Source organism: Cariama cristata, unplaced genomic scaffold (assembly GCF_000690535.1).
Source record: "Cariama cristata isolate BGI_N322 unplaced genomic scaffold, ASM69053v1 scaffold5006, whole genome shotgun sequence".
Taxonomy (NCBI): domain Eukaryota; kingdom Metazoa; phylum Chordata; class Aves; order Cariamiformes; family Cariamidae; genus Cariama; species Cariama cristata.
Window position 1 is genome coordinate 30,291 of NW_009621406.1, and position 16,420 is coordinate 46,710.

Genomic DNA, 16,420 nt, shown 5'->3' on the forward strand with positions numbered 1-16,420 from the left:
ACTCCTTGTGCCAGGGTTGACTGGTTGCTCGATGGTGTGCTTCTCTGCAATCTAAGATCACTGAAGACTGAATGTTCAAAAGAAATAGGAAGCAAAAGCTTTAGGAGAGTATTCCCTAAATAAAGCAGCCGATAAGTCACTTTAACAGATCAGAATCATGGGATTGAAAATAGCAATTATTTCCATATTGAAATCAAAACCAGGCTGCCAGATTAAGCAGCAAATTTGCTCTCTTGCTCCCAAGTGTGACAGCTACGTTATATGATCTAGCACTATAGCATTAGCCTGTTGGCAAGCAATGTTCCTGCATATACAAGAGCAGAGAGAAGAAAGAAGTACCAATTCAGCTGTGGGAACTCTGCGTCACGAATCCTGTGAATCCATAGACACAAGGCAGAGTTAAGGCGAGTCCTTCAGTAAAGAGACGTCTGGAAGACAATTCCCTATTTAAGCATAGAAAGTAGAGGTGCTAGTGAAGGAGTGGGGCAGAAAGAGATTTGTTTACCTGAATAGTCTAAGACACCTAGTTTCTTCTCTTAAGTCACCATAGCTGCAGGCTACCATGCACAGATCAGCAGCATTTCTTCAACACTCTGCTTTACTTTTCTCAGCTCTAAAAAAAGATGTAGTTGTTAGTTGCTGCTCCCAAGACATAGCTTCGCTTGCAAACAGTGCAGTACTCCCACACTGCATTTCATTTAACAAAATACATCATTTGGAAACCGTACCAGTCAAAGGCAAACTTTGTATCCATTTCACTTGATCAAAGGGACAGTAAGACATCTGTCTATATCTGATATGATCCATTGGATCAGCAGCAGGAAGACCATCAGTGGCTATGAACAAAAAGCATCTTCAGCTACCCAGGCACCCCACCTACTTTGAGTGCATGGGTATGAAAAACAGGACACCTTCACTGATGTTTTGGACAATTTGCCCAATAACAGTGAGTGACTTATGCCTCTCAGTCTCTATGCTGAATTTGTGTCCTAGTGCAACACAATCGCTTTTAGCACGGCCCTTGCTATCTGTCTCCACCTGGTTGTGAATTTCTGGAGTGTGACACAGAGGTGCAGCAATTGCCGACAGCAGCCAGGAAAACCTGCACCTGTGTCAGATGGCCCTTCACAGACAGAGCTAAGCTTAAATTTACTGTGCTTTCTGTCAGGCAGGAGGTTGTGACCGCATGGAAACTTTCACATGCACAATGTCTGGGGCAACAGAAAGTTATATTTTACCATTTGTGGGCCCATGTAAGACCAGAACTGTACCCATTCTTGGGCTACTCACAAATAATTTACATCCTAGAGCATCTGATGAGACCACAAAGACGGTCAGAAAGAAATAGAAGAGATCAGTCAATAAATGTACTTGCTACATCTGCTAAGAAGGAGAACTAAAATGCATACAGACTTCCCTCCAGCCAAAAGTAGCCTCCTCCATACATTAAGATGGGGCATACATTAAGATGGCATGCCCCACTTGCCTCAGTACACTTATGCATGGCATATGTGTCTTTAAGATCACATGCCATGAAACATGCATTTATTATGGCCATTAGAAACAAAACTGCATTCTTGGTTTTGACCAACTTCCAGTATTTTCGTGTGTGTGCGCATTATCTGATTTCTATTTGTGTGGTTTTAGACTGGGAAACATAATGAACAAGTCCTTCAGGACAATGTAGCTAGAGACTCTTCAGGCCAGGGATGATTTCAGATATGCAGACACAAGTCTAGCAGAACTACAGGGTTTTATTTCACTAAAGTGAAAATGGTGTTAGATGTAGAGCATTAAATGCTCCTTTCCAAAGCTATTTAGCTGCTTTTCTGAAACAATTCTGGAATCTGAGATTTATAGTCTTCAGGCTGGAAAGTCGGGGTCCAGTTGTGGCCTTTGTTTATCAGGGAGAAAGTATTTCCTTGTCTCAGTGGGAAAACCATGACAGAGCATTCTTCAAAAGAAAGTGCATCAACAAACATCAGTAAACTCTGCAGGTCGCTCTGCCACATACATACAATCAAGACAGCCCGTTTTCAAGGAGGATGAACAGAGAAACGGAGGCAAATTCAGGACGCTGATGTTAGAAAGGGCTAAAATACTGGTGCCAGTTTTTCAGACCTTCAGTTTTGCATGTTCTTCTCTGGCACCTGCTCTTTAAATTGCACATTTGTTTGTGCAAAGCAGCTATTTTACACATGTGCACAGCCCTGGAAAAACAAGTGGAAAACTCTTTGTGCTCAGTAGCTAAGATGAAGTACTTAAAGAATATGTCCCTTTCCAAATGAAATAAATGTTGAGCAGCGCACGTATATTGGTTGCTTAGCAACAGGTTGTCCTTTGGCTGTGCTGGGGGCTGCACTGGTCCTTTGAGACTGCCATTACAGACCTGCTTGGAAATGTCACATTTGGAAAGGATGCAAAAGTCGGTAATTGTATTTTTTGTGTGGTATCAAATAATTAAACCTCTCCTATTAAATTAGCCTAATCACAGAACTTAATCCTCTCTGGGACTGCAGAGAACACAGACTTTAGTGGAAGTGGCATGGTTTCACTTCTATGGGGAATAATAACAATGGTTATGGTTTCCCTTCTAATGAGGAATAACATTATGCAGTTCCCACATAGCACTTTTCATACGTACATCTCAAGTGCTTTACAGTGGATGCTGTTTTTGAAGGAAGACATTAGTATACTTCGCATAGCTACACCAGGAGGACGTGTCCAGCTACAGTTACACCAGCAAAGTCCTTAACGAAGATGTATCCCAGAGAGCGGGTGGCATTATGATTCCCCATTCTTCAGTGCCGTGTACCAAACACTCCAGTGTGACTGTCTAAACTCCTGATGGCTTGCATAGCTAGCTGGATTGCAATGTCGGCGTTTCATTTAGACACATTTACAGAATGCAATAGAAAAGGTACACACATCTCCAATCTAGAGTCAACTAAATCAGCTTGAGATGGCAGCACTGCAGGTGTATTCATCATTAAATACTGAAGACAAGTAGAGTAGCTTTTTCATTTTGTTCTTCAAAAGCCTTTGCAGAAACAAACAACTGAGAGAGCCTCTGTTCAGACAAACATCAGAGCTGATGCTGGTCTGTATCTGATTCAGTTTAGCCTTGCTGAGATGTTGAGCTTTTTAGCTCAGATGTGATGCTGCACTGATGCATCTCTGATGCTTCCAAGATCTAAGCTATTAAATTTGCGTAGTGAAGCTTCATGGCTGTACAAGCTCAGGATGATGCACACCAGGTGGCCTCTCTATTAGGCCTGCCACAGCCACCACAGTTGTGTCACTAAAATTGATAGTGTAAAGGTGGCCAAGATTGCTGACGCCTTTGGCAGCATACCACACTGCTTTGTGACTACTAGCCTAGCAAGAGTTCTGTTGAATCACGCAGCGGTGAAAGCAAACAACATGTCCTGTGCCAAATTCCTGACCATTACCGTGTTAGCTGCTGTCTAAGTTAAGCCATAATAAATCCTCATTTCTTTTCAGGTTTCTAGAAAATATTGCATTGTTGAAACTCAACTAGTATTCTAAATTGAAAGAAAAATATATGGCTATCTTTAAAATAATATAATTATTCTCTTAATACACTACAGTTGCAATTCTGCAATTTACAGTTACCATGCATTTATCTTTCATAGAAATCTTCTATCAAAAATTATAATAGATATTTTCCAAAATGTTGAGTACAAGTAAAATAGAACTTAGATTTTTTTTTTCCATGTGTAGACACAAACAAATAAAAAAGAATCTATCATATAGCACATATCAGGCCAAGTGTCACTCTTGTGCAGTGGGAGCAACCAGACAGATACCAGTAGCATAAACGTGGGCCAAAAAAACCCAGATGGAATGAAGCTTACAGATACTTATATTAAAAAGTCATAATTTTCAAGTTAATACCCGGTGGTAACATCTGAGATTGTTGCAATTATTTAGAAGGTTGGTGTCTAAAATAAATAAATAGTAACTGTTGCCAAATGTTGTCTTAACCTTTTTTCCTCTGTGCTAGATACTCAAATCCCCACCTTTCTTTCCTTGCAGAGGCCTCTCTGTGGCACTGCTTGGTGGTATCTGAATTTTGGGGTTAAGAATGGTTTTCTCAGAGCTTTTACTGCTTTGGAAAGGAAGCCAAGGAACCAACAGAAAAACCTAGTATCTGAATTTGTTCAGCTGCTTCAACAAATTCCTACACCTGCCTCTAAAACTCTGCAGAAGCGTGCTTATGCCTCCTCTGCGCTACTAGGACTGGCGTAATGAAACAGGTTTCTTCCTGGGTCCTCAAGGTTTGCTTGAACCTGAAGTTTTATGTTCCATCATTTCTGAGTAGCTGTGAATCTCTATCACCAAAGAGATCTTCTGCAAGGGACTAAGATGAAACCCTAGCTCCCAGTAAGTGTTGTGCAAGTGGTTAGCCATGGCTTTAGATGGATGACATATTTACTGAGTTTCTGAGAGGCAGGAATATTGATATCTGTAGATTAGAGCAGTGAGTGCCAAAGCAAAGACCCTTCCAACTATGCAGATGTTTATGATGTAAATGTTTAGGGTTTAGTACTGCAGCTGCATTTATTCATTCATTTGGAGGAGGGAACTTGGCAGAGGAATGCCTCCACAGAGGATTCCTGGAGCCTGCTTTCACTTGCTGAATTCAGATACAAACATTTTTCTGTCTTTAAGTTTCAGAATTTCTTTTTTTCACATACATTAATTCCAAGATAGGATTTATGCCTCAAAATTCTTTCTTTTGAAATCCACAAGATATTAAAATTATGGACTAGAGTGAGAATACAGTTCAGATTATCAGAGGAATTAAGAAAGATTCAGTATTGAACTTTTCACTCATTCTGCTTCTTCCACAGAAGCTGTATCAGCAATCAAAGCAAACTTTTGGCCTAATGATTATCACCTTAATTCAAACATCTCACAGAAAATGCTGTCAGTTGGAAAAAACACTGGCTGTTGCTGCAGGACTATAAGGAAATAGTCACGATACTCATACTCTCCCTCTGGTGGTGTCCCCGAGTGAAGACTAGCACTATGGAGGATTACGTGACCGTTAGCATTACTTCAAGCAAATCTGATATGAATACTCCTGGAAGTATTGCTGTGTTGTCTGGTCACAAGCAAATTTACAGTTGAATCAGAAGGTGATGCTACAGGTCAGACTACATTTCTGTAACACAGAAGAGGCCATACTGCTGCTCCACAGGCTCAGAACTGTTAGTCAGTAAAGGTTTACAGAATGGTCTATTAGCAGTTCATTGTATTAAGACAACTTAATGAGTAACTGTTCAACACAAAAGAGGTATTACTAGGTAAAACAAGTTCCCTAGCAATTTGATTGAAAAGTGATATCCAAACTGCAAAATTCTGACTAAGTGTTAACTGGACAGCAAAATTAGTACCTATTTTCTTTGGAAATTATCTGATCATTTCTTTACTCTTCAGCTAAAGCGACGAATGCTTAGATTTTGGTATGTGAATATATACAATGGGATTATAGAATCATAGAATCACAGAATCATTTAGTTTGGAAAGGACCTTTAAGATAGTTGAGTCCAACTGTAAACCTAACAATGCCAAGTCCACCACAAAACCTAAGCACCACTTCTCTAAAATACCTCCAGGAATGGTGACTCAACCACTTCCCCGGGCAGCCTGTTCCAATGCTTGACAACCTTTTCAGTGAAGAAATTTTTCCTAATATCCAGTCTATCACTAACCCTCTGTCTCAAAGTTGTGCCCTGTCATTATTGGATGTAGATCTCAGCTCATCAGATGAATCTCAACAGATGACTTTTTTTTTTTTTTCTTTTTTACACCAGAAGTCTTAAAAATAAAAGCCTGGTATGAATAATAACTTGGTCTCCATACGAAAACTCCATTTCAAAATACAAAATCAAATTAGTAATCTTTCAAAATGCTTTATATATTTCAATCTGCTCTTGACTAACAAATACTTTAGAAATATGCAGTAAGACATTTACATAACAGGTAAATAAGCATAGTTACATACATGGTTGATGTGCCCACTTATTTCAAGTCCTAGCATGACAGCGGCTAGGACTTGGATTACTTTAGTAAACCAACCATGTTGAGCAACATAAGACTTTAATAACACAGAACACCTCTAGGAATAATGCTTCAACTAAAAGAAAAGGTTTGCCAATCCTGGTTACTCTTACAAATAACTATTATCCCAAAGCTAAATCCATCACTGACTAGAAAACTCAATTAATTTGGTGGGCTTACACCATGATTGAATTCAGTCACCCAGGTCTGATGATTTTATTTTAGCCTGTGAGTTCCACTAGTGGAATAGGAAAGAATATTACCTGTTGTATTGGTTTTCCTCCTTTAGAAGGCTACTCATTAACATTTTTACCATGGCTTTTAAGAAAGAGTTTTTGTTTCCCCAATAAGATACCATTTGTTTGCCTTTCCTGGGGAGGGTTCCATTCTAAATGGAAATATGTGCCTTGATTCATGTTCACTCATAAATATTTAAATTCACGCTTAACTTTAAAACACAGTAGGACCACTGGAATTGGTAGCACTACTAAGTTAAGCAAACGCTAATTGCTGCATTCATACCTGAGTGTTCACTGCAGTCCTGCTTATATTTACATGCAAAAAGCTCTACCAACAATTATATGCCTACAAAAAGAGCACCAAAAGAATGGCTTCAAGATTTATATTGAAAGCACTGTGAAGTGAGTCCAGACCTCTAACTCAGGGACTCCACTGAGGAGTCATTTTGGTTCCATATGCTCTAGCAAGCATAAAAGCTCCACCACGTTACAGTTTTAAAGCGTAAAGTTTCAAAAATGATTCAGTAAATTTATGCTATGGTCACAGCTAAAGAATCATATTATCCATTTAAAAAAACCAAACTTCGTTTCACTCAGAAGCCTGTAAGGTGCACTCTGATTTACAATTTCTGCCATAGAAAAACCAGACAAAAGACTTAATCCAATGCAGCTGCTGATGTATGCAGAACTAACATTGCAACTTGACTTCTTTTCTGAACTATCATACTTAGTTTTCCTCTTGGGAAAAGGCAGGTACTGTCTTTTTCTTTTTGAAGTCCAACATTTGGATTGGAATTTACCAACATCCTCTCAGGATGAACAACCTTCTTCACAATTACTAAAAAAAGATCCATGACTTCATGGCTGTGTTTAAGAGTGCTTTACTAATTTGCTTGATGTTTTTTTCTTTATTTGCTGAAAAAGATTAAGAAATTTGCACTTTCTTGGTCACAGTTACAGCCAGGACTGCACTGCAGATACATCAAAACATCTGTGTTTGCTTCTGAGCGTGAAGGTCATAAGCAAAGCCACTTCCTAAATAAGATGTGTTTTCCCCTTCAGGACATTGCCCCTCATCTCAACCTAATATTTCATGTTAACTTTTTTATGATCTAAAAATATTGCAGGTGTTTTAGAAGTACTCTATTATAATTAATAATTTGAAACCCAACAGAAAGCCGACTGAAGTCACCACGAAATCCAGTTGTTTCAGGAGAGATCTATCAAGCGATAGTTCAAAACGTAATTTTGAGCCACTGGAAAGACAGACCAATTTAAATGAGGAATTACAGGTAAACTTTGCCCAGAGTTCAGTAATTAAATGCAAGGGCAGCTTAGAGTGTTAGTTTGGAATAGGGCTGATTGCCCATGTCAGTAAGATGCCTCGAAAAAGAGAACTGCATTATAAATCATAAATTTGTTAATAACATTTGTGCAACTTATTGTGAATACTACAAGTTGCAATTTGTAGTGCATTAACTGGAGCACGAAACAGTGATTGCAATATATGCACAGAGCACTTATTTCGTATTGATTGAAATGGATTTTGCCTGCGGTAAGTGACGCAAGCGTGTGCTGTCTGATTTTGTGGCTGATGCTGCAATGTTAAAGTTCAACTGGGTTGAACTGCTGCTAAATATGGTGGATTTGTAATGAATGTTTTACACATTCATATAATTCATTGGTTGGTGAATGGGTCTTTTAAAATTCCTTTGTCTCTAGTAATACAGCATTTTTAGGATCAGAAAAAAAATGCATGCTTCCAAATACCCATTTTTCTAACATGTTTGCTCATCTCCACTGTATGCTCTTAAACAACCAGATATATTAAAATCTCCTGGGGGCTTGGAGCACTACCATTTGGATCACAATGTAGAATACACACTTCAAGTACTAGGGTTTGTATGCTGATTTTCAGTAAATGCTCACTATTTACCAAATAATAAAGGAAGTCCTTGTCACTAACCTTTTTCATATGAAAATCTGCTAATTAGTAGTAAGATTTGATACCATTTGTGAAGCTCTCAAGTTTTGGATCCTAGTAACAAAATACATGTGCATATAAAAATTATCCAATAATACAATTAACAACAATTAATTTCTAATATTACTAGCCAACTAAAACCTACATTCAGTCTCTTCATCTCAAGTGACAAAAGGAAACCAGTTGCTCTAATTCAGTGGAACTATTACCTAGTGCATACTTAACAGTTTGTAGGCCCTTCAACAATATAACTGAAATATAGTTAAATGACTTCTTAAATTAATCTGTTTTATGTGGTTCTCTATAGTTCACTTAAAACCTCAGAATTTGTTTGATTCTCACCTGTATTAATATACTTTGTGCATACTGCCTCTTTCAGACACTTACCTCATCGCTAGGGAGTTGGCCAGGAAATAGCAAGGGAGGGCTACCACAGCAAGATGGACCCTCTGCTATGTTCCCATGGAGACTTCATATTTAATTATTTTATTGCTTTGAGGGGGGGGGCAGGGTTATGTTTGTGGGGTTTTTTTCTTTTTCCTGACATAAAAGCTATGTACACTGCAAATATATTTTGCCCTTTGGGAACCAGAAATGATAATGTTCAGACATCAATGTCTGGATGCCTATGGTTAGGTCCAGTGGAATCATGAGTTTATCAAGACCTGTGCTGCCAAGAATGCAACAGGATCCCCCACTGAGCCAGCTGCCAAGTATTTGCTCTCTGTTCTCTTTTCTTCACAGCCTGGCTGCTCCTCACTGACCAGAAGTACAGATACTATTGCAGGATGCTACTGCAATTCCAAATGTATGTACCCCTCCTCCCTTGTTGGTGGTGCTTTCCTCTGTTCATAGCAAAAAACTGGAGAAGAGCAAAGCCCCCAGGAAAACACAAGATCTCGCAAGAGCAGAGCATGAGCCTGAATTGGTTGGAGTAAGTAAATGGTCCCACACCTCAGTGTGACAGGAGGTGACAGACACTACCACCAGCATTAACTTGTCTTAGAGTCTCCATCATACAGCGATGTACCCGTGAGCAGATTCTGGCCTTTGCAACATGAGCTCGGGAATTAAGGAAGGAGAGATTAGTGTTGGGAAAAAGATGGATGCTTGTCCAAAATTTCCTGACACCCACCCTACTGACCTAGGTTTCCAAAAAGCTTACTAGCATTGTGGTAGAAGGTAGGTATCATGACATATTTTTTTATATCAGTGTTACAAAAGAGTTGAATCATATCGACCACCATAGGCAAATACAAACCACAAACACTTCTATGTCAAAGAATCATATATTGCATTATCTACAGCCATGCACTGCATAGGACAATTAAAATTATAGTTTATTAAACTCAGGGGGTAGCATAAGTAAAATAAAGTTTTAAATAGAAAACAGAAATTGTTTAATAGCCTGAATTTATGGCAATGTTTTTGATAAGTTTTTACAAGTGACATTGGTATGTCCCCTTCACAAAAGCCCCATTCAGAGACAACCTTAAGCGCAAGTTTAACAACTTTTGTATTATGTGTTCGACCACCATGAGAATTTAAAAGATCTGTTTAATACTAAGCTAATATTTAGATATTTTCTTGGCCTTGGATGCTTTTCCATTATTGGCCCAGGCTAACTGAACTGGTCACCCAGCCTGTATTCTACACCCTTTCTAACAGTTAAATGTTATTGTATTAGATTACCCCTTTCCAGCCTGGAGCCTCTTATTCTACATAAAGAATCAAGAAAAAAGCCAGCTTAGAATACGGAATGTAGGGAAGTATACCCTAGACAATAGGTATCTGATCAGCAATTTGATGAGCCTTCTTTTCTGAATACTATCTCTAGTTCTGGAGGACGAGTTTAAAACAAAGAACCACCTCTTCTCTTTTCCCTCAGAATACAGATTTAAAATTAATACCCATGTACCTACACACATGAGCATGCACAAAAAAATTAGCAAGCTTGGCATGAAAAATTTGGGCCTTCCTGTCACCCCATTCTTCTCCGTCCATGGTTCCTCTTTTCCTCTGCCTCTGCCTTTGCTATCTGTCCCTGTTTCATTTCCTGCATCTTCACCCCCGAGACCACTTGCTGCTTTGCTTCTCACATACTGAATCCTTGCCATTGCCTTCTTGCTGCCAGGACTGCCGCTTTCTCCTTGTCTAGTCACCACAAATCTTGGGATTAAAGCAAAAATTCCACTAGTCAGTTCTTTGAAGGTATTAAACCTTTGCTCCACATCAGATGGTGCTTCACTGGTCAGGACCTTAAGTTCTAGAAACCTCACTCTTGAGCACCATATCATTTCGTAAAGGATCGCGAATAGTTCATTTCATTTGGGCAGAGGAAACAACAGCATGCCTGTATTTAAACTTACAGCGATAAATGATTCTGACAATCTATCCTGAATTAGCTACTAAATAAAAAAAATGCTCATATGGTGCTCTTTATTTAACAGCAATCTTCAGCATGGCAGCTTTACTTAGGATACTTCCTATCACTTCAGTTGAAGCCATGTAGCCAGAAAGGAAGCAATCTGCAGCACTGAAGTCACTCTTGAAACATTAAATGCAGAAAAGGTTAGAAGACTTTTTATTCTAAAAGGCACATTGCACACAGGATCAGATATTGTTGCCATGGCTGGCTGAATTTATTGCTTTGAGTAAATCCATACTTGATGCATTAAGGATGGTATTGGGTTACTGTTAGGTAGAAGTAGGTCCAGTGATTTTTAAGCCACAGCTCTTTCACTCTTGTGTAGAATAAGAGCAAGCACAATAGATCATTTCTTATTTTTCAAATCTTTAGCATGTGCAATTATAGTTAAGCTCATAAATTAACTTGCAGTTAATGCATAATGCCATCTAGTGGAAAAATCAACAAGTATAGATGCAACAAGTCTGTTTAGATATCTCATGCAACAGGAATCTAGTGTTGTAACCACTTGACAATTTTAATACTGAATTAAATTTAAAGCAGAAGAATTATAACTTAATTCTTAAAACGTCCATGAAAAAAGGTGTTCACAAAATTTAAGTACCTTCCAAAGACATTTTATCCTCAAAGTTAAGATACACAAAACCATCTCGGTGAACTTGCATTTATAATAACTGTAGGATGTGAAACAGACCTTGGAAGGCTCTTGATTTTCTTTCCTAATTAAATTTTATTTAGGGATTGAATTTTTTGGTCAGCAGAATTACACATGCTTCAAGCTGATAAAGGAGGCAATTCAAGGAAGTTTACTGATACACAGCCAGAACAACCTGTAATTCTAGAGTGTTTCAGAATTGATGATCTTCATCTTTATAACTATGAGGCCGCTTTTCTATGCCCATCGATAAAAAAAAGAAACAGTGAAAAAGGAGCCTAAAAGTCAAAGTTATATAAGGTAAAGGAAATAGGCTTGTCATAAAAAGATTACAGAGAATACGGGGCCTAGAGAGACTATCTGTATCAGATAAGTAATATACTCCATTAACAGCCCTTCTAAAATCAACAGAAAAGGAACAATCCAAGAGGAGTAAGTCATCAGAATTTTATCCTTCATAAAAACATAGCACTTTCTCTTTATTGGTGAATTCTTCATAGGGCTCTGAGCAACCTTATCTAGTCGGAGATGTCCCTGCTCACCGCAGGGGGGTTGGACTAGATGACTTCTAAAAGTCCCTTCCAGCACAAATGATTCTATGATTCTATGAATTAACCTCCTCTTAGGCCTGAATTAGCACTGTCTCTAAACCTCTGTATGTTTTCTGTCAACCTATTTTGATATTACTTAATTTATCATTTACTAGGTAAAACCCTACACTTACATACCCCCTGATGTTTATATTGGTTGAATCATACAAGTGTGGACCTGAAGGACCCCATGGAGATCATTTAGTTCAACTCTCTTCTCCAAAAAGGATTAGAAGCACCACTATACCAGGCCAGCTGTGCTTACCTATGGCTTTTTTGCTAGTTGAATTTAGAAATCCTCCAAGGGGGACGATTCCACCACCTCTCTCAGTAACCTCTCCTAGTGCTGCACTAACATCATAGTGAAGAGCATTTTCCTAATGTCCTATCTGAACCTCTGAAGACACTGTTTGTGACCACTGGCTTAGGCTATCCATTCTTACGATGCTGCTTATTTTTCCTCTTCAGTTTTGAAAAGGGAAGAAGAACCAGTAATTCAATTGAAGGAGTAAAACAGATTTTGGACAGAAGAATAATGGAAAAAATATATCTTATGGGCATGAACTGACTGTGTGTGTCCAAATTCTGTCTCCATGCAAAGCTCAAATAAATGAGCCAAGATAGTGCTGATGCATAGCAAAGTTGGAGAAGTGTAAGTTTAGAGCCAAGAAGCAAAAAAACAGATCTATTTTATTACTAAATAACAACCATGCTCAACCACTAATAACCTCTGACAAGTATTGCCTGATGTAAGAAGTGCTTTTGGCTGCTCCAAGAGCAGAAACTAGGCTTCTCTTGTACATGAAATATACAGTGGGTCTGTAAGAATACTTTGGGGCTGGAATTGACATAGTGAGGCCTTTATCTTCTTCACATGTCTGTGCTATAATATTAGCCTACTTGTTAAAAGTCCAGCTAATTAAAAACCACATCACCGTTCCTTCATCTGAACAGCTGCTGACATGGATGGCATGGAGTACAGATCCAGACAAGGCACAGACACTCTACTACAATTCCAGACTCGAACTATCAAAACCCGTGACAAAGCTCCAACATCAGCTGCATCAGTTCTAGCAGTTCAAATCATCAACTGATAACACCCACCATGAGCGATATAGAAGAGCATACACCCATCTGCAGTGCCAGGCAGAACTGTCAAGCCTCATACACTGAGTATGGACACCAGGCAAATGCACTCCTGACCAGTACTGCCGTATAGCCAAGTCTGCATTCCTATACTTACAGCATACTGCCATGGTTAACTGCACGTTCAGGAGCCCCACCTACTAAATTCAGCTTGCCAGCCCAACCTATGATTCACCAACCATACAGTGCTGGTACATAGCATTATCAATACAGTAAGGAAATATTTCTTTGTAAGCAATGAGTTGAGTCTCAAATGAAGGATTAAATTTGTAGAACTTACTAAAGTGAAACTGAGGTGATTCTGGGAACTGAAATAAAAACCAAAGTTGAACACTCTTGCTTTTTTTCCCTTCTGCTAGCTTACTGCTGAGGAATTTCAAACTTTATAGAAACAAATTATTTTCCTTGTGGCACAAAAAATTCCTATCTGACCCAAATAATTGATGCAACCTGAAAAGTCATTTTGTGATGCATCTCCTGCGAACAAAATAGACATATGAAATGAAGACACTTTGGTACAAAGATAAGACAAAGTCTATAGATAGTTTTTTTAATTAAACAAATAGGTGAAAAAAGCAGGCACTTTTGGACACACAAACCCTTCCTGAAGTTATGAAGACTGTACACCCAGCTACGCTTTCTGAGCATATTAATTGGAAATTAATTACACCAGCTGGTTTAATAGAACATATTACTTCTTTTTACAGATCTTGCCTCAGTTTGCCTAAATTTATAAGTACAACTATACCTAATTTGTATAGTCCAGTGACAGCTGTGATAGTCAATGGATACAGTAAAAAAAAAATCCAAGTCTATAAACTTTATCAGTAAAATAAAACCTCTTAAAATACACACTGTCTAATAAAACAATGTGAAAATTAAGTGAAACTTCCATGGCTATTGAAGCATCCCTGCACTCTGAGACTGAAAATATATGTAGTCTTGCTGGTGGAGAGGAAGCTGTCTGCATTACTATATGACTGCCTGGCCCTTGATTACTTTTAGGCACCATCAAGAGCTTTAGAGAAAATTTGAAAGAGGCAGAAATTGAATTTTATCATAATCTGATTAAATTATATGACTGACATCTCCCCCTTCCTTTTTGGTTACCGGACAATTTTATTACAGCAGAGGTTCAAAATTTCACTGACATTTCAAACTCCAAACTTCAATTGCCTTTAAAGTTGAATTTTACTGGTTGCTTAAAAAGACATTCATAGGTGAAGCGTGTTTAACACTCTTCATTCTATGGAGAAAAGTGCCTCCTTAATTTCCTAGAGATGCTCCTCTTCCTTGTAAAATTAACAAATGCTAATAGTCATGTGCAACTCTGTATCACTGCTAAATGTAATATAAATGTTTTAGTAGGTTTATTAACCAACGATCCTATCCATCTTATATAAATCCAGATCAGATAGTATTCACTATGGATAGATAAATGTCAATATTCACAGCTTATTTTATCATGCTAGATCAAATAGAGATCCACTGCTTTTGCTGCTGCTGCACAGGGAGAAAGGCTTGGCTGCAATAGAGTAAAAACTTTTGGGTTTGAATTCCACAAAAAAATGGCTCCCGTTTCTTCTTACAAGAAGAATGCCCTGAATGATGTGATTCACTCTCTTAAAATTATGAAAGGGATCGTCACTGTCTCCTATTTTTCCCAATGCCCACTGAAATTTCTGCCCAAGAGGACGAGAAACAATGAATATATCATGAGAATAAAGGATGCAGAAAGCTATTAAAACTGCTGTATATGTTGTTGACATTATTTTTGCTGAACCCATTATTTTTGATTCTTCCAAAAATTAGTATCTCAAGAATTTAGTGATTTTACCTACAGCATCTCCCATTAAAATGAAGTATTCAAACTCAAATTGCATGCCAGGACTCAGGAAACTAATTCTACATACTCCAGCAAAAAACACAGCAACAAAAACAAACAAACAAACAAAACCATTAAGTGGGTAACAGATTCCACTAGGTACTTGGGAATTTGATATCCATCAAAATCTGGAAGACTTACATGATCTAAAGTGTCAAACATCTGCTTGAGCAGATGTAAAAAAATAAAACCCCAAAACTAGCACACAATGGAATGCGTATAGTTTCCTTGTTATGAAGAACATGTTGCAAAGTACTAATTTTGGCTGTGGCTATCAGTCTTTTTTCAAACACTTTCTATAATCATCTTAGCTAAATACTCAAGTGGGAACGTGCAGAACTCTAGTTAGAATTCACTTGGCATAAGAAAAGGATAAGATATTATTTTCCAACTCACTAAACAATGTGGATTCGCTACTCAAAACAACACAGAAATATTATCATACCATGCAGTTTATCAAACAACTCACAGCAAAAGTGAGCTGTGGAGTACTTACTTACCAGTAGAGTAAGAGCAATATAAATATTATTGCTACAGATTAGTAGAAAGGCTATTCCCTCAAATACTTATGCGTGGTCTTTTGATAAAAGATAAAAATACAGCAAGATAAAAAAAAAAAAAGAAATTACTCTTTTGATGATAACACTAGTTGCCAAGGAGTAAGGTACTAACCCAAATCACAAATTAGAGTTTAAAATACTAGAAAAGAAAATAGATGTGAGTCAGGTGCTATTCCCCATAAAACCTCTTATATCTCTTTTCTGACACAGGCAAATCCCATAAGTAAATGCAACTAGTCCCTTTTCTCGTTAAATCCTTACCTTCAAGGCAGGCATTATGATTCTTAATTTTTTTAAATGCATAAGATTAGATTTAAACTATAAATATTTCACTAATGCATGAGTCTAACCTGACTAGGAAACAAAAATATGTCTACCTTTGCATACAGCCTTCTTAACAAAACTTAGGTCTGATGTGGTGGGAAAAGGCCTTGGTAGACAGGTGCATCAGGAGGAATGGGCATGGCTTAGCAATAGGAAAAGTGACCCAATCTGTACAGAATAAAAGAAAAATGTTTTGTGATTTCTGTAGTTCACTTCATCTCGTGGTTAATCAAATAAACTTAATGGAAAATTGTGTATAATTTTTTGCAAAGATATGGGAGAAAACACGAAGTTATGCAAATACATTGGCAGTGTCTTGTTGTTAAGATGCTTTTGGATAGGAATTACCATCAAGTAATGTCCTGGTTTATAAGTCATTGGTTAAGTTTATTACAAAATTATATTGACTTTTACTTCCTAGGAATTTCCTAGCTTTCTTTTTTTCTTTTCTTCGACGCACAAATGAAATCTCAGCTGCTTATACTCATGTCATCTATTAGGCTATGGTTAGAGACTCAC